Source organism: Neofelis nebulosa, chromosome 7 (genome assembly GCF_028018385.1).
Source record: "Neofelis nebulosa isolate mNeoNeb1 chromosome 7, mNeoNeb1.pri, whole genome shotgun sequence".
NCBI lineage: Eukaryota > Metazoa > Chordata > Mammalia > Carnivora > Felidae > Neofelis > Neofelis nebulosa.
The window spans coordinates 48,452,166-48,471,354 of record NC_080788.1 but is presented as its reverse complement, the minus strand read 5'-3'; the positions used below and the strand labels follow the sequence as shown (position 1 = coordinate 48,471,354).

The window sequence follows — 19,189 nt, the reverse complement described above, 5'->3', positions numbered from 1 at the left end:
TCAGAACAAATATTTGAAATATGATTGAAGAAAATGTTCATTTTGTAAGGGCATTTCAGGTCTTAGGAAAACTGACACATAATGGTCAACACAGATATATCCTAATACAGTTGCTGAACTTTGAATCCTTTGGGCAATCAGGCAAAAACCATGAGTCATCTATGAAGGATAAAAACAAAACAGGCTGACATCAATCTTCTCTACAACAATATGCACTTCTAGAAGACTGGAGAAATGCCTCTTAAAAGCCTTAAGGAAAGAAAGTGTGACCCAAGTTTATATGATCCAAATTGTTATTCAAATATAAAGGCAGCAAATAATTTTTAATATTCATGAACTCTGTGGAAATAATGGAAAAATATGTGCAATTCATTTCACAAAGCACCAATATTTTTTGTCTATAAGGAATCTTATTTTTTAAACTATAACAACTACCTGGTAACAATTTTGAAAACTTAGCATGGAGAACATATGTATATGCTTCTTGAAAACATACATATACAACATGTAACTCAAGAAAAAATTAAACCTTGAATAGTCCTGCAACTCTTAAATATATTGAAGCAGCTGTTAAAAAAAAGTCTTCCCACCAAGATAAGATTAGATAATACGGGTAGTTGTAAGGATATGTTTTTCTGGCAGGGGAGAGGTCAGGGCCAATTCATGTCAGTATGTTATCAGAGAACATGTAAACTAGAAAAACAACTATGGTAAGAATTGTTAAAATTTTTCAAAATAAAATAAACAATAATACCTTGAATACATGTATCAACAAAAATTATTGCCGGTCTAAAAGGCCCAACTGGCAACTTGCCCAGCCTGAGCTGTTCACATGCTGACATCCCAGGGCTGTTCTCTGGAGCAGATTGCCGGTGTCAGACCAATCACAAACCACTACTTCTCACTTCTGCCAGGAAGGAAGAACACCTTCCTTCACTGCATAAATGCAGGTGGTATTTATGGAAATAAATGATTTGTGATATATAAAATGAGGAAATGCAGTGAAAATGAGACATTTGTAAAGTTTGGGAAATGTAAAAGTACTATTACCAAACATTTCTAGAATTTTTAGTTTATGGGAAAGGGAAAGATATCCCACTTTCCCCGTTTCCAGTACATATCACGTTTATTTTCAAAGCTCATCCATCAACTTTATTTTCAATAGGGGTCAATTACCAGTCATCATTTTAAGGATATAGGATGAAGTTTAGTGGCTGAACCAGCCACACAAACAAAGGGAGCTCAAGCCTCTTTCTACAAGTAAATATCTTTTCCTGTAGGAGGATCATTACAAAAAGCAACCTCACTGAAGTACTTAAACAAACCTCAGAAGGAATTTCAACCACTCATCTGAATGTAAGCCAAAAGCTCATTTGTGCAAATCAAATATCGACCAACTAAATATATTCTCTCACATGGACAGCAATTCCAGATTCATTTTAGCCTAAAATAAAGAGATTAAGTAAAAAGAAAAAATAAATTAAAAAACCCTATAGGTAAACCAATAACCCTGAAGATAAAAGGGCAAAGACTATGAACAGTTTACATAAAAGCAAATATAAATTGGGGCTCCTGGGTAGCTCAGTTGGTTAAGTGTCTGACTCTTGATTTCAGTTCAGGTCAAGATCACCTATCATCAGATTGAGCCCCAGGATTCTTTCTCTCCTTCTCTCTCTGCCCTCCCCCCATGTTCTCTCTCTCTCTCTCTCTCAAAATAAATAAATAAACTTAAAAATAAAGAAGAAGTCTTCAATAGGGGCACCTGGACGGCTCAGTCAGTTAAGCATCTGACTTTGGCTCAGGTCATGATCTCGCATTTCAAGGGTTTGAGTCTCACGTGGGGCTTTGTGCTGACAGCTCAGAGCCTGGAGCCTGCTTCAGATTCTTTGTTTCCCCCTCTCTCTGCCTCTCTCTCATTCACTCTCTTTCTCTCTCTCTCTCTCAAAGAAAACAAAGCAAAACAAAACAAAAACTAAATAAACATTAAAAAAAAAAAAGGACGTCTTCATAAAGTTCTAACTATACCCGATTTTTTTTCTGAAATATTTTTGAAACAATTTTTTTTTGTTTTGTTTTCATTATTTTACTTTTTTAATATGAAATTTATTGTCAAATTGGTTTCCATACAACACACAGTGCTCATCCCAACAGGTGCCCTCCTCAATACCCGCCACCCATCCTCCCCTCCCTCCCACCCCCCATCAACCCTCAGATTGTTCTTAGTTTTTAAGAGTCTTTTATTGTTTGGCTCCCACACTTCCTAACTTTTTTTTTTCCTTCCCCTCTTGATTTTGTATTGCATTGAACTGAAGGACGTTTCTTTCTATTTGTTATATAGAGTCTGCCAAATTAGGAAGACAAGCCATATTTTAATTTTTTTATAACAATGGGACAGAAATTCAGAACTCTAACAAACAGAAACTGGTGAAAAGTGATTAACATGCCCTTTTATTTTCTATCAAATCCAAAGTCCAAACAATAATTATATTTAGCCATACTCTTTTTCAGTTGTTTGCTTAAAGGGAAAAACTTCAATTGTCCAAGCACTCATGAGCCATGAGTTTATGTGGCTTGCTCATGACTGGAAGTGGACTACAGAGGGGTATCAGAAGCCTTACAGGTAATCCCCACGGGATATTTCTAGGTTATTGCTCTAGCAAATTGGAGGGATATCCTGACCCTGTACATTTTTAAAAGTATAATTTTTCATGAGGTAGAGATTGTAGCCTTCTAATGAAATTTACTTAAAATCTCCTGATACTCTGTTAAGCCTCCACCAATGGCAAAGTCCCATTAGACCTGTCCATGCTAAAGCCTATTTGATATTAAAACAAAAGGAAAGGTCTCTGCCTAAGTAGATTAAGGAGACAAAATCAAGCAAGCCAGATTTCTAAACAAGGGGACTTAAAGCACAGAATTTGCATATATTATTCATTCTCCCTCCATGCAAACATGCTGCTATTGCTCAGTGAACTTTGGCCTACCATGGTTAAAAACAATGGTTATAACATCAGTATCCCCCTTTCTATGGCTGCTGCCAGAGGAATTTCAGGCTCCACTGGGATTTTCACATAACTCCCTCTCAACACTCTCCAGTATTCTTTCTCTAAAATGTCACTCAGAACTTTTATAAGTGGAATGGTTTCTTTGCCTCTGTGTGGCAAGTTTCTGCTCTGTACAATCCACATCTGCTTCTCTGTTGGTACTCTTCCCCTCTTATCTTAGCTTCTGGCTAAAAGAATAACTTACAGGTCAAATTTAATTTGATAAAGGATTAAACACTGTAAAGAAGTAACAGAATCCATGTTGTACCCTGTGTAACAATATTAAGTGCCTTCTATTCCACTTTGCTGTAGCCATACAGGGTTTTGTGCTTACATTCTACATTTTGATTGCCTGCTCTTAGAGGCATATTGTTTACCACCTTGATTTGGTGCCTTTGTTCCTCCATGTCCATGCCTGCATTTTATTCATGAAAAATGTAACTTGCTATTGCCTGTTATTGACCTCAAAAATTTACTCGCTGGGGGTGAGATTGAGTGAGTGGTGTTCTTCTTATCCCTGAATAACACTTGGAGAAGCTCCATCACCTTTCTGACACTCTAAAGTACTAGAAAGATCTGTGTCATTTTAAATATATGTGTGGTCTCAGTTTAGAAGTTCACATTCAGAAAAAATCAAAATTCTTTTTTTTTTAAGTTTATTTATTTTGAGAGAGAGACAGAGACAGCACAAATGAGGAAGAGGAAGAGAGAGAGGAAGACAGAGAATCCCAAGCAGGTTCCGCATTGTCGGCATGGAGCCTGACGTGGGGCTCAAACCCATGATACTGTGAGATCAGGACCTGAGCCTAAATTGGACACTTAATCAACTGAGCCAGGCAGGTAACCCCAGAAATGATCAAAATTTTTAACTTCATTTAATGTTCATACCTACTCTGTTTTAAATGTCTATTTATTTTTGACAGAGAGAGAGAGTGCAAGCAGAGGAGGTGCAGAAAGACAGGGGGACAGAGGATCCAACGCCAGCTCCATGCTAACAGCAGAGAGCCTGATTCAGGGCTCGAACTCACGGACCATGAGATTATGACCTCAGCTGAAGTCAGATGTTTAACTGACTGAGCCACCCAGGCACCCCCATACCTGTTCTTATGCCCAGAATTCATGATCCCCAAAGACCACTAGGGAGCCGAGTCCGATGCAAAAGCAAAAGAGCCTTTATTAATAAAGAGCTAGCTGGAGCTCAATCCCCTACCTGCACCGACGCAGCGGTGAGATACCAGGGAGAGAGAGCGAGTTTCAAAAGCACAAAGGTTTTATTGGGGCCTAGGGGCAGTTGGTGAGGTAATGGCTGTGGCCTCAGCGATTGGCTGGGGAAGGGTCGGAGTCCTGTTACGCAGGTCGCTGGGCGTGTTTTGATCAGGAAGTTTGAACGGGTGAGCGGGAGGTTACTCAAGGGGAGGAGGCGTGGTCTAGGTGAAGGACACAGAACAAGATGGAGTCGGCGGTGGAGGCCTGCTCTTTCACTGTTTTTTTTTTTAAGCTGGAAAAAGAAATACAGTAAAACCTTGGATTGTGAGTAACTTGTTCTGCAAGTGTTCTGCAAGACAAGCAAGTATTTAGAATAAATTTTAAGATGATAAACGAGCAATGTCTTGCAATACAAGTAGGACATGATGCTTAACATCACATGATCACAATTGAGCCAATGGTTCTTGAAATTCATTTTGATATTCAAATGTTTTGGATTACAAACATGTTTCCAGAACAAATTATTCTCAAACCAAGGTTTACTGTATTTTAATAGCCTTTCCGTATAATTGTGGATATTCTTTGGCAGTATGCCAAAACTCAACATTTACTAGTTTCTTAAATGTTAGTTACAATATGGAATCTGAAACCATATAAATGAACGTTCATCCTATTACATTATAGTCCATTCGTTTATTTTGAAGTTTGAATGGATCTTTAACGCATGTGTGATTCTATACATCATGCATTGATCATATGGAGAACATTAGTGCACTGAGTTATATAGATTTCCAAATGTTGACATTTTTCATTATACAATATCAAAAGTCACATCAGTTACCAATATCACATATCTCATCAGAAAATCTTTAAATACTGGGAAGCTGCCAAGTTCATGGTGGTGGACACATGTGTCCAAACTTCTACTTTTTGGTTGAAAGCTCAAATTTTATTATCAGCAACAAATACTTTCAGTTGTTTTCCTTAAAATGACAGGCTCACATCATTCATTTTTGAGAATATTTTCTCAAATACAGTAAACTCATAGTTTATCAGTTTTTCCTTCAAGTAAAAATGGCATTCCATTTTTTAAAAAGCTCTGCTAATTCAGCTCACAACTCAAATAATTGCATAAGTGCTTTTCTTCAATACAGGACAGCATCTTGAGGTGTAGAGCTCTCCCAAGATCATAGATCAAGATCTTCATCTCCAATGTGAACATTTGTTCTTTTTGCCTTTTTGCTACTTGTCTTTTCTCTTTTAATAGATGGGAAGATAATGCTCCTTAACTCTGGCAACTATCACTGAAACCAATGCTAAGGCCATAGCTGCACAATAAAAGTCCTTAGATTTTCTTGCTAAGGTGCTTTTAGATAAAGAATTGCTTTAGATTACTAACTGCCTTTACAAGGAGAAGTCTGTGCCATAGCAAGTAACTTCTGCTGTACCTGGATTAATGGCTCTGGTATTATAGCAAATACAAGAAATTAACAAGCCAGTCACTAGGCTAGAACAGATCACCCTTTCAGATTCATTCTTTGATTTATTTGATAACTAACTGGTCTGGTAATGGGGATCATGGGTAAGAAGTATACCTCAGTCTCTTAATATTATCCTCCTAATAGCTAGCATTATAGTCTCTCTGGTACACTATTTCTCTCAAAGGTCTTAAATGTATGTTCATACCCATCAGCAGTACATCACATGGTCTCACTGTGCTTGGAGAAACAGACACAAGATGAACAATGACAGGAACAGAAAAACCAATTCTTCTGAAATGAGCAACCTAACTCTGATGGTGACTGAAAGTGGTGCTAATCTCTCCTGTATGAGAGGATTACCAAAGGTGGAAATTGTTAAACTAAACAAGGAGGTCATTAGACTGATGAGGCTGTAATGCCATGAAGAACTACATAAGCAAACCATAGTCTAAGTCTATAAATGCCTCAAGGTTACAAAATCAAAATACAAAGGACAACAATTCATTCACAGCCAACTAGGTTTTATGCTATAGCCAATTAATGTCCTTACTTTGCTTCCTCCTGTTCATAAAGTCTTTCCCTGAACTCCTGACAGTGGAATGTTCATAACCACTTTTGGTTTGGTGCTGCCCATTTCCAATTATTTTTGCCCAAATAAACTCTTTTCTTTTTTATGTTTATTTTTTGAGAGAGAGAAAGAATGCAAGCAGAGGAGGAGCAGAGAGACACAGAGAGACAGAGGATCCAAGGCATGCTCTCCACTGAGAGCGGAAAGCCTGATGCGGGGCTCGAACTCACAAACCATGAGATCATGACCTGAGTGGAAGTCGGACACTTAAACAACTGAGCCACTGAGGTGCCCTTGCTCAAATAAACTCTTTAAAAACTTTTTTAAAAATAGAGAGCCCTTAGTTATTGAATGAGTAAGTCACAGGAATAAAAAGCAGAGCATAAGGAATATAGTCAATGATACTGTAATAGCAATGTAATGGGACAGATGGTAGCTATACTTGTGATAAACATAGCATAAAGTATAAACATCAAATCACTAGATTGTACACCTGAAACTAATGTAACACTGTTTGTCAACTATACTAAAAAAAATTGGGATCTTGTGAGGAGAGGGAGCCCTTTACTTAGGGGGCAAGCTGAGGAGAATGAAGCAACTATGTATACCCATATTCAGAAATGATCACAATTCTTAACTTCATTTAACACCCATAACCACCTTTAATACAAAGGACCACTACACGTATGCTTTATTAGTTTCCTGTTGCTGCTATCACAAATTACCATGACTTACTGGCTTAAAACAATACAATTTTATTATCTTACAGGTCTATAGGTCAGAAATCCAACATAGGTCTCAATTGGCTAAAACCAAGGTATTGGTAGAGCTATGTTCCTTTCTGGAGGCCCTAGGAAAGAATGCCTTCCTTGCTTTTTCCAGGTTCTAGATGGCGTCTTCATCCCTTGCTTATGACCCTTTCCTCCCATCTTCAAAGCCAATAATATCACATCTCACGGATCATTCTTCCTTCATCACATTTCTATCTCTCTCTGACCACAGCTGGGAAAGGTTCTCCAACTGTAAGGACTCTTGATTAGATTAGGTACACCATGATGATCCAGGATATTTCCTCATCTCAAGGTCTGTAGCCTAATCGTATCTGCAAAGTCCTTGTACCACTTGTTCAAGCCAGCATCATCTCATCTATTTCTCTCCTGGATTATTACAATAGCCTTCTATCTGGTCTCCACTGCTCTACTCTTGCCCACTGTAGATAATAATCCTTATAGCAAAATCAAAGGTTGTGTTCTGTACATGTTAAGTTTCATATACCCATTAGACAACCAAGAGGATTTCAAGTAGTTGTCTAATATAAAGATGAGCCTTCAATTCTGGAGCTCAGAGAGAGGTTTTGACTGGAGATATAAACTTAGGAAATATCACCATAAAATAGTACTTAAAATCATAGGGTATCAATATATCAGAGTAGTCAAACTAACACAGAGTAGTTTAAATCAAAAGTAGGAAGAGACACGGGGCGCCTGGGTGGCTCAGTCAGTTGAGCGTCCGACTTCAGCTCAGGTCACAATCTCACGGTTCGTGAGTTCGAGCCCCGCGTCAGGCTCTGGGCTGACGGCTCAGAGCCTGGAGCCTGCTTCCGATTCTCTGTCTCCCTCTCTCTCTGCCCCTCCCCCATTCATGCTCTGTCTCTCTCTGTCTCAAAAATAAATAAACATTTAAAAAAAAAAAAGTAGGAAGAGACAAACATTATACGGAGGAGCAGAAAAATTACACCTGGTGGGAGAACATGAGGTGTAAGATTTGTTGTTGTTGTGATGTTGTGCAAACAGGACCTATTAAAGCATGTTTGTATACTGATCAGAATTATCTAAATAGACAAAGAGAAACTGATTATGCTGATTATGTAGGAAACACAGAGAATAATTCTAGGAACAGCGCTGGCATGGACAAAGGGATATGGGATCCAGTGCACAACAAGAGAGGTCAGCCAGCTCCAGCATTTTCTCCTCTGTATTTCCCCCATAGTCAATTTAGTTCTTCAAAGCCTCAAAGACACCTTCCAGGGTAAAAGTAGTCTACAAGGGACTTTAACACACATTATCTCTTTTTATCCTCATACATCAATTGGTATGCATCTGCATCATATGCATAAAAGATATGAAAACTAGGGGTGCCTGAGTGGCTCAGTCGCTTAAGCGACCGACTTCAGCTCAGGTCATGATCTCACGATTTGTGAGTTTGAGTCCCGCGTCGGACTCTGTGCTGACAGCTCAGAACCTGGAGCCTGCTTCTGATTCTGTGTCTCCCTCGCTCTCTGCCCCTCCCCCACTCATGCTCTCTCTCTGTCTCAGAAATAAACATTAAAAAATTAAAAAAAAAAGATCTGAAAACTAAAATTCAAAGAGCTTAAGTGGATTTTCAGGGTTTGATGATTAGGAAAGAACAGAATGTAGAATCAAAATTTTGTCTTCTGATTCCAAGTCCAGTATTAGACTGCTGCTCTTGAGAAAATACAAGAGGTTGGGCAGAGGCCACAAAGAACAGAGTGGGCAGTGGAAGATCACACCAGGGTTGAGTGTCATTGTAGGGGAGAATTGGAGCTCATATTTAGGGAGCCCAGGACTGTCTAACAGATAAGCAATAGACAAAAATGAAAGAGAATGCCAGGCAATCCATCTGACTGATATATCATTCTAAAGATACTAGCCAGCCAATATAAAAGCCAACTATATGGCAACAAGACACATACTTCAGACCAGAACAAACTGGTCAAAACTGGAAATAGTAGGAAACATTCAGAAGAATTCCTGAGCCCCTACAGCAGTGCTTCAGGCATTTTTATAGAGTGCTACACTTAGGCTGTATAGACATACCCCAGAGATAACACAGGTTCAGTTCCAGACCACCACAATAAAGTCAAAATAAAAATAAAGCAATCGAATGAAATTTGTCATTTTCCAATGCACATAAAACTTATGTTTACACTATACTATAATCTATTTAAGTGTGCAATAGCATTGTATCTAAAAAACATGTACTTTGTGAAAGTTGAAGATTTACCGCTTAAACTGACAATATATTCAGAGGCAGATCTAAAGAAGAAAATTGTAGAGGAAGAACAGAAAAACCATTTATCTGGTGAAATATTATGTGAAATGCAGATTGAAGAATTAGCTGAGAATTCTCAGACACTAAAAAAACCTGAAACAGTGGGAGCCCAAAGTGTATGAGATGTCTTCAGAGGCTCATCTTTCTTTACATAGTCAATGCCTATATGAACATGGCACTAAATCTGTTTTGATCTGTATAAAAATGTAAAAAAAAGATAAATTAAAAAAAAAATAAATATAAATAAATAAATAAATAAATAACATGTACATACCTAAACTAAAAAATAATGTATTGCTAAAAATGTTAACCATCATCTGAGTTCTCAGCAAGTCATAGTAGTTTTGCTAGTGGAGGGTCTAGCCTCAATGTTGATGGCTACTAACTGATCAGGGTGTAGTGACTGAAACTGGGGTGGCTCTGGCAATTTCTTAAAATAAGACAACATTGAATGACTCTTCCTTTCACAAGTTATTTTTCCATAGTATGTGATGCTGTTTGATAGCATTAAGCCACAGTAGAACTTCTTTAAAAACTAGAGTCAGTCCCTTCAAACCCACCACTGCTTTATCCACGAAGTTTACATCATGTTCTTAATTCATTGTTGTCATGTCAACAATCTGCATAGCATCTTCACCAGGAGTAGATTCCATCTCAAGAAACCACTTTTTTGTTCATAAGTGGCAATTCCTCAACAATTAGTTTTATCATGAGATTGCAGCAATTCAGTCATATCTTCAGGCTCTACTTGTAATTCGAGTTCTCTTGCTATTTCTACCACAGGTGCAGTTATTTCTTCCACTGAAGTTTTGAACCCCTCAAAGTCACCCATGAGGGTTAGAAATAACCTCTTCCAGAGGTGCCTGGGTGGCTCAGTCGATTAAGCATCCAACTTCAGCTCAGGTCACGATTTCACATTTCCCATGAGTTTGAGCCTCACATTGGGCTCTGGGCTAGCAGCTTAGAGCCTGATTCTGATTCTATGTCTCCCTCTCTCTCTGCCCCTACTCTGCTTGCGCTCTCTTTCTCTCAAAAATAAATAAACATTAAAAATTTAAAAAAAAAAGAATTAACCTCTTACAAACTTCCTTTCATGTTGATATTTTGACCTCTTCCCATGAATCACGAACGCTCTTAACGGCATCTAGAATGGTGAATCCTTTGCAGAAAGTATTCAGTTGACTTTGCACAGATCCATCAGAGAAATCATTATCTATGACAACTCTAGCCTTACAAATGAATTTTTTCAATAATAAGACTTAAAAGTCAAAATTACTCCTTGATCCATGGCTGCAGAATGGATGTGATGAGACGCAGGCAGGAAAACAACATTAATCTCATTGTACATCTCCATCAGAATTCTTGGGTGACCAGGTGCATTGTCAATTAGCGGTAATATTTTGAAAGGAATCTTTCTTTTCCTGAGCAGTAGTTCTGAACAGTATGCTAAAAATATTCAGTAAACCATGTTGTAAATAGATGTGCTGGCATCCAGGTTTTGATGTTCCATTTATAGAGCACAGGCAGAGTAGATCTAGCATGATTCTTAAGGGCCTTAGGATTTTAATAATGATAAATGAGTATTGGCTTCAACTGAAAGTCACTAGCTGCATTAGCCCCTACCAAGAGTGTCAGACTGTCCTTTGAAGTTTTAAAGCCAGACATTGACTTCTCCTCTGCAGCTATTTAAGTCCTAGATGTCATCTTCCTCCAATGGAAGGGTGTTTCATCTACATTGAAAATCTGTTGTTTAGTATAGCCACCTTACTTACTTATCTTAGTTAAATATTCTGGATAACTTGCTGCAGGTTCTACATAAGTATTTGCTACTTCACCTTGCACTTTTATGTTGTGGAGGTAGCTTCTTCCCTTAAACCTCATGAACCTATCTCTGCTATCTTCAAACTTTCTTCTGCAGCCTCCTCAACTCTCTCAGCCTTCACCTAACTGAAGAGACTAAGGGCCTTGCTTTGGCTTAGGCTTTGGCTTAAGAGAACGTTGGGGCTGGTTTGATCTTCGGTCCAGACCACTAAAACTTTCTATCAGCAGTAAGGTTGTTTCACTTTCTTATTTTCATGTATTTGCAGAAGTAGCACTTATAATTTCCTTAAAAAATTTTTGCTTTGCATTCATAACTTGGCTAACTTTTGGTGCAAGAGGCCTGGTTTTTAGCCTATCTCCACATTTCATATGACTTCCTCACTAAGTTCATTCATTTCTAGCTTTTGATCTAAGGTGGGAGACGTGCAACTCTTCCTTCCACTTATACACTTATGGGTCATTGTAGGGTTATTAACTGGCAAAAATGCAACAGATTTTTTTCCCTGAATTCCTTGATCATATTGGCGAATAACACAACTCTCCTGACTTGTTAAAGGTTTAGAGTGTTTAATTTTCATGTTCTTATCCCAAATATTCTCTTTTACAAAAATAATTTTTGCTTTATCCATTGTGGGAACATTAGTAGCAACAGTTCTCACCTCACAGTACACAGCCTTTCTATACATGAAAAGCTAGTCAATCCATCTCTTTCTCTCTACCTTTCTTCCCCTCTTCTCCTCTCATTCTCTTCCTCTGTCCTTACCTCTGCCTCTGCCTCCCTCCTATAAGCATGCTCTAGAATGAGCCCCATAGTTGGCCCCATAGTTTTTTTCATAAACTCTATCTTCCTCATGAAAGGAGGATCAGTCATTAAGGATGTATAGTGGAAGGAGACAGTAAAGAAATTTCAAGACCCACCATAAAAGACCAAAGTCACACTAATAGTTATAGACAAGAAACAACTGAGAGGAAGCTGAACTATACAGGCTAAAAGTCTATAGCTTTGGCTGGAGTTGCACTGGTGCTCCATCTTTCAGAACCCTAGGCAGGATGTAGGAGATATTACCAAGAGAGAAGAGCCAAAGTCAATGGAATATGTGTGAAAATAAGTCTCCTTTAGTTTAGATTGTTCACTGACCATTTAAATATTTTCTCTTTCCCAGATCTGGTCTCTGCTCCCCAAATGTTATTGAAGCCCCCCTATTCTTGAATAGGAAGAAAACTTCTAGACATATAGGCAATTCCTACATTTTAACACTCTGTGTTTTACTATGCATTAATCTTAGGCTTCTCCTACTTTAGATTTTATGCAGTTTATATCCATTGTCTTAATTGGTTCAGTACTGAATCGTTTTCCTTTCCTTTCCTTTCCTTTCCTTTCCTTTCCTTTCCTTTCCTTTCCTTTCCTTTCCTTTTCTTTTCTTTCCTTCTGTGCTCTGGACTAAGCTCCTTCCTAGATTATGAGCTAAACAAGGGCAGGGTATTATTTCTCTCTGTGATTTGTCACAAAGAGGATCCCCCCAAAATACTGGATGGATGGATGGATGGATGGATGAATGGATGGATGAATGAATAGATAGATGAGTGCATAAATGGATGAATTACTCTCCTCTTATCCTCCATTCTCTACTTATTAATGTCTTACCTCAAATGATCCCTTTTTTTTCATGAAGCCATTCTTTAGCTCATCCTCCAGATATCCACTCTCATTTATTTGAACTCTTAAGGATTTTGTGTCCAGAGATGCTTTTCTTATCCCATCTTATATTTTTGTGTTACCATTTTGTGTTTTGTGTTGTTTTATTTATTTACTTTTTAAAGTAGGCTTCATATCTAGCATGAAGCCAGCCAGTGCAAGGCTTGAACTCATGACCCTGAGATCAAGACCCAAGCTGAGATCAAGAGACAGACATTTAACTGACTGAGCCACCCAGGCACTTCATGTTTTGTGTTTGTTTTAGTCTTCCATAGAGAGGCACTTTGTCTCATTCATCTTTACTTCCTGTTGAACCTCACACAGGTATACTCACAGTATATAATCAATAAATATTTTTTAATATAATTTAATCTAGAGTAATTTCATTTTCATACTATCCTTGCAAGATAAGCAGAACTGGTATTGTCCTCATTTTACTGATTAAAAGACTAAGGTTTAGATAAGTTAATGATAATCACCCACTGGCCATAGTTGCCTAAATGGCCAAAGAGCTAGCCAGGAGAACACACGAGCGGCAAAGAACGAGCTTTCACCAGCACCATTTCCTGACTAAGTATACACTTAACAGATCTGCTTTTAAACAGCCTTTAAGGAACATTCTGGGTCATAAAAACCTAAACATTCTGCGTGTACAAAGAATATAAGGTCTTTGAAAATATTTTCCCGATTTGATCTTTCCTTCAGTAAGGCATATGTTACATTTTCCTTTTAATCATACACATCCATTACCATACACCATCTTACCCAGATATCTTATGTGCCTACAATCTGTTCTTATGCTTAATGTCACCATTGTTCACCTAATCAAGGCCACCACTACCTTATGATCACACAATTGTAGCCCTTCAATCACTCTTTCCACCATATGGGTCACTCTACCTTTCAGTCAATTCTCCTCAAAAATGCTAGTAAATCTTTCAAAGCTACAATTGTTTACATACCTGCCTACGGAACCTTGCAATATTTTTTTTTAATTTATTTCAAAATGGCTTTAATTTTTTTAACATAATTTATTGTCAAGTTAGCTAACATACAGTGTATACAGTGTGCTCTTGGTTTCAGGAGTAGATTCCCATGATTCATTGCTTACATACAACACCAGTGCTCATCTCAACAAGTGCCCTCCTCAATGCCCATCACGCATTTCCCCTCCCTCCCACCTCCCCATCAACCCTCAGTTTATTCTCTGTATTTAAGAGTCTCTTTATGGTTTGCCTCCCTCTCTGTTTGAAACTATTTTTTGCCCTTTCTTTCCCCCATGGTCTTCTGTTAAGTTTCTCAAATTCCATATATGAGTGAAAACATATGATATCTGTCTTTCTCTATTTCATTTAGCATCATACCCTCCAGTTCCATCCATGTTGTTGCAAATGGCAAGATTTCATTCTCTCTCACTGCCAAGTAGTATTCCATTGTAAACATAAACCACATCTTCTTTATCCATTCATCAGTTGATGGACATTTGGGCTCTTTCCATAATTTGGCTATTGTTGATAGCGCTGCTATAAACATTGGGGTACATGTGCCCCTATGAATCAGCACTCCTTTATCCCTCCCTCCAATATTTTTTAATGGCTATTTCTGATTTCAGAATAAGATCAAATTCTTCAGCTTGAAATTCTATCTTCTCACAGCCTTCTCAAGAACCTCATTTCCAACTTTTTCTCACACTACTCCTTAAAAAAGCCTTCCAATCAAGCTCAGATTTCCCACATATGACACATGTTCCCTCCCCTCTTGGTCACATCACTTCTCCTACTTAAAATGTCTTCTCCTTTCTTCACCTTTTATCTAAATGGTACATTATCTTCAAAGCAGAGCTCAAACGCTACCTCCACTATTTAGTTTTATTATATACATCATCCTTTGGTAATCACTCTTTCCTGAATTCCTTTAGCACTTTCCATATGCTACCTGACTATCTTTTAATATATTCACTGACCCCAGATAAATCTTTAACTCATCCCAAACGGAAACTTGGTGCCCATTAAACAAAAACTCCCCGTCCTCTCTCCCCTCAGCCACTGTTTTTTTTTTTTTCAAATTTCCTCTTGTGATTATATTGTGCACTATGGTTGAGAAACTCTGATTTATAAGCTAGTACACCTATCCTTAACTCTAGCCCCGTGTTACCACTGAGGCTTAGAAATCATTGTTGACTTCACTGTGCCAAAGGTGGTGGCATTCTATGGAATTTTGGTAGTAAGCTTTCCTAAATTTTTCAGTGGGGCCCTTTTCTGTATATATAGTTCCTTTTTGCTCAAGTTTCTGGTGTTACCCAGATCTGTCTATTCCTCATTCTCAGAGTTCACAGCAGTGAGGGACTCAAGCTCTGTTTTCCAGCTCACTGTCTCAGGTCTTAACCCCTATTTCTCATTTTTGTCCCCAACACGTTTAGGTTTAAAAAAATTATGGAATGACCTGCATTTGCATCTTTCTAGTCACCTTCTCTAGTACATTCCTGCCTGAAGAGGTGGATGAAGATTTTTCTTTGTGGTGGCCATTCTACATCATTCACATTGCCCCCAGTGTGTAAAGTGGCCATTATGAACTTTAAAAAATGTGTGATGCTGAGCACTTTAGAAGCTACTATATATATGATAGTAGGAAAAGTGAGGAACAAATCTTAAGTTGTCTATTTCAAATAATAAACTGATTCACATTTTTTTAGTTACCAAAATATTTAGAATGCATGGTTTTATTCAATGCTCTATCATAATATGAAACTTCATGAAGATGAAGAGAAATACAAAGGGATGAAACAGACATTTAAAAATTTTAAAGTATAATGCTGGAGTTGTAAGCCTACTTTCATTCATGTTTGAATTAAGACTACATTTGTGAACAAAAAATAGAGAACAAGAAGGAGTGCTGAGCAAGGTACAATTGTCTATACTTTTTATCATTCCCTTACTGAGCACTTGCTATCATACTAGTTACTGAGAGGGGTTAAAAAATGAAAATGCATGTTCCTACTTTCTATGAGCTTACAATCTAGCATTGGGGAGACAGAGTAAACAGTTTAGAAAGTAAAATTAAATGCAAACAAGAGTGATATGAGTAAGGTATAGTGGGAATAGAAAGAAAAAGGAAGATTCACTCTATTGTGTAAAATCAGAAAAAACTTGGTGGTAAAAACAAAATTTCAGTAATGTCTCTGATAGTAGATAAAACTTAAATATGTCAGTGTTATAGGAAGGCCTGTCCTGGGTTTAGGCTAGTATTAACAAAAGGATAGAGTCTGGATGAGACACAGTTGCCAGGGTGAAGTAGCCAGAGAGAAGGGCAGATCAGGGGTTTTCTTACTAAACTACTGGGGAACATTATTGCTTCTGTCCAGATGAGTGTCATAATTAGAGTTATGTTTCAGGTAGATGGTTTTGACCGCAATGTGTTGGTTGAATTAGAATGGGGAATTAGAATGGGGAAGAGATATAGATTATAGGCAGAGACAACTCAACACTAGATTGCCTTTTAGAGTTTACATCCTCACTCTTACATGAGCAGAGGCTTTACAGAGTGGAAAAATCACTGGACCTGAAGTCTGAAAGCATTTTCTGGCTGTGTCTCTTATTAGTTGTGACGTTGGGCATATCACTTAATATGTATACCCTATGTTTCTAAGTGGAATTAATACCTATCTTTCAGAATTATTTTGGTAAATGAGACAAGCCTCAGAACATGATGCCTGGCACAAAGTAAGTACTCATTGAATGTTTGTTTCCTTCCTTTCCTGTCTAGTCCAGATTTTAAAGGTGTTTATTTCTATGACTATAAAGCTTGAGTTAGTCAACACTCACATAGTTCATTTCAGCATTTTAGATGATGCCAAACTCTGACACAGAAGGTAAAATTACAACACATTTACATTTGGGAGAACAAATTTACAATCAAGAAATTAATATGTACTTTGGGTTCTCAAGACAGTCTGAGTTTATTCAACGTTCATTTAGCCAATATTTATTGAGCCCCTGCATGGGTATGTGACAGTGCAAGCCAATGCAAAAGTAGAAACAACTCAGTTATGCTTTGGAGAAGTTCAAATGATCAGAAATAGATCAGTACACAGATAATTTTAAAAGTTTATGATAGGTGCTCTAGGAGAACTTTACACAAAATGTTATGGGAGCACAAACGAATGCATAACTAGCTGAATTTGCAGAGGTACTGGAAAGCTTTCCAAAGGAGCAATCCCTTTAGATGATCTTGGGAATATAGTTGTTTATCTGTTACACAGGTAGAGGAAGAACATATCAGGCAGGGGAAATAGTGTATAAAAATATAAAAAAGAGAGACATTGCATTTGCCTGCATTTAACTGAAAATAAAAATAACAGAGGTATAAACAAAATTGGGATTTATTTTTCCCACATTCTAGGAAATCTAGAAGTAGATGTTGGCCTTGATTTGACTCAAGGATGGCAAGTCGTAGGTCTTTGAGATTATTTTGACCTATAGTCTAAAGGAAGCAGGGAAATAAATGTTTTCTTTTATTTATTTATTTTATTCTTTTTAGGCTGGGCACAAAACTACCTCAACAAAATAAAAATTCTGTTAAAAAGAAAGAAAGGGAAGAATGTATTTCTCTGTAGACAACTAACAATCTCTGCTATAGCATTTTAAGAGGATTGCAAAGAGTCATTGTAGCTGGGTGATGGAATTTCAGAAGATTGATAAAGGAGGCTGGAGATCCAAGCAAAACTGAACCAAGGGAAGATCTAAAAGTTTATTTGTGCAATTTTTTCATGGGAAAACAGATTTAAAAAGCCATGATGGAACATCTGCCAGTTTATAGCCATAGCAGTAGGAAAGGAAATTTCATTATTCCCAACACATTTGACCAATTGATCAGAAACCTCCCAAGACCTAGAAATGCTAAGGGGCAGGGTCCTGGCAGAAAATACTGGTTGTTTTGCTAGAATGCATAAAACCTGTTTTTATCCCATGTCTTGTTAATGATAAAACTCACCACTGCCAATCATGTTTCTTTTTTCTTTTGTCTTTCTATTTCTTTCTTCTTTTTTTGTCTTGAACTTACAACAGTATTTGGCCCCGTAACTCCATTTCTTCTCCCTCTGATTCTTCAGCAAGAGTCTGTATCTCTGAATGAAAGCCAGACATGGTCATTTTTAGGCTCCAAGGTTTCTGAGACGTAATTTTGTTTTTATATTTTTCAAGTTTCCATCATTCTGTTGTGATTCCTCTCCCTCTCATTCTAGCAGTTTTCAACAGTTGCTTTTTTAGCATGCTCCATTTCTGCCTCTTAACTCCTTCCTTTCCTGGGCACACTCATCTTCTCTTGCATAAGGAAACATCAGGGAAATGTTTAGTTACCTGGAAAATCAAGTACTTTTTAATATCTGACTAAACCCCTTCTACTACCAAATTCAACTTATATCCAAACTGTTGATATAAGTAATAACATTTTGGTGATTCTTTTTCTCATCTCAAAAGTAATATCTGTTTATTGTAAAAAAAAAAAAAAAAAAAAAAAAAAAAAAAAAAAAAAACTTGAAAGAAAAACCAGATCAAATGAAAAAGAAGTGGGACTCATCCATAATCCCACCATCCCAAAATTTCCACCATTAATCTTTTGGTGTTATGTTCCTTCCTTCCAATCTTTCTAAACAATATACCTTTATGGTTATTTCTGGGTTTTAAATTTTAAACATTGAAAATGTGTCTCACAATGGAAGACAAGGACTAAGAACTCATGAACGCTTCACTCATTGCACACACATATTTCCCTTCCTCTTGGAGTTATACAATAATTTTTACTAAACCATCATTCAGTGTAAACCTTAAAATGATACCAACAATGGGAATGGACTTAATGACACTGAACTGTACACTTAAAAAATGGTTAAAATGGTAAACTTTAGTGTGCATATTTTACCACAAGTTTTTCTAAAAACACAAACTGCAAAAAATAAATTATATCAACATTATTCACAGTCATTTATTTAGTATGTAATACATTTCATTTCTACTACAATTTTTTTTTCTGAAAGTTAGTAATTACCTGTTTTTTCCCTCTGTTTGCTCTGTTTTTATGGAAATGATCTCAACTTTTCAACAGAACTATAAAACTTAAAATAGGTCAGCCAAATATATCAGTTCTTTTTTTTTTTTTTTTTTTTTTTTTTTAATACAACATCCATTTTGGAGCCTGCCATAATCCTGCTCTTATCTGAACTGGAAGCTCTCACCTTCAACCTAGATTGTTTCTATCCTGGTAAGTCCTTTTTCATCTTTTCTACCTTGGATTTCCTGTTTCCTGA

At 37.3% G+C, this 19,189-nt stretch overlaps 1 protein-coding gene across 5 annotated transcripts in view; it reads right to left on the bottom strand.

Moving 5' to 3' along the window:
* The window catches only part of ZNF280D (zinc finger protein 280D), a 320,006-nt gene that overhangs the window by 181,889 nt on the left and 118,928 nt on the right, over nt 1-19,189 (bottom strand). Inside the window, exon 3 of one of the 5 annotated variants that reach the window (XM_058737626.1) lies at nt 17,878-18,010. The exons of the other annotated variants lie outside the window; for them this stretch is intronic. The gene's annotated coding sequence lies outside the window, so the exon portion shown is untranslated. The remainder of the gene's footprint in view (nt 1-17,877; nt 18,011-19,189) is intronic. 5 annotated transcript variants of the gene reach the window in all.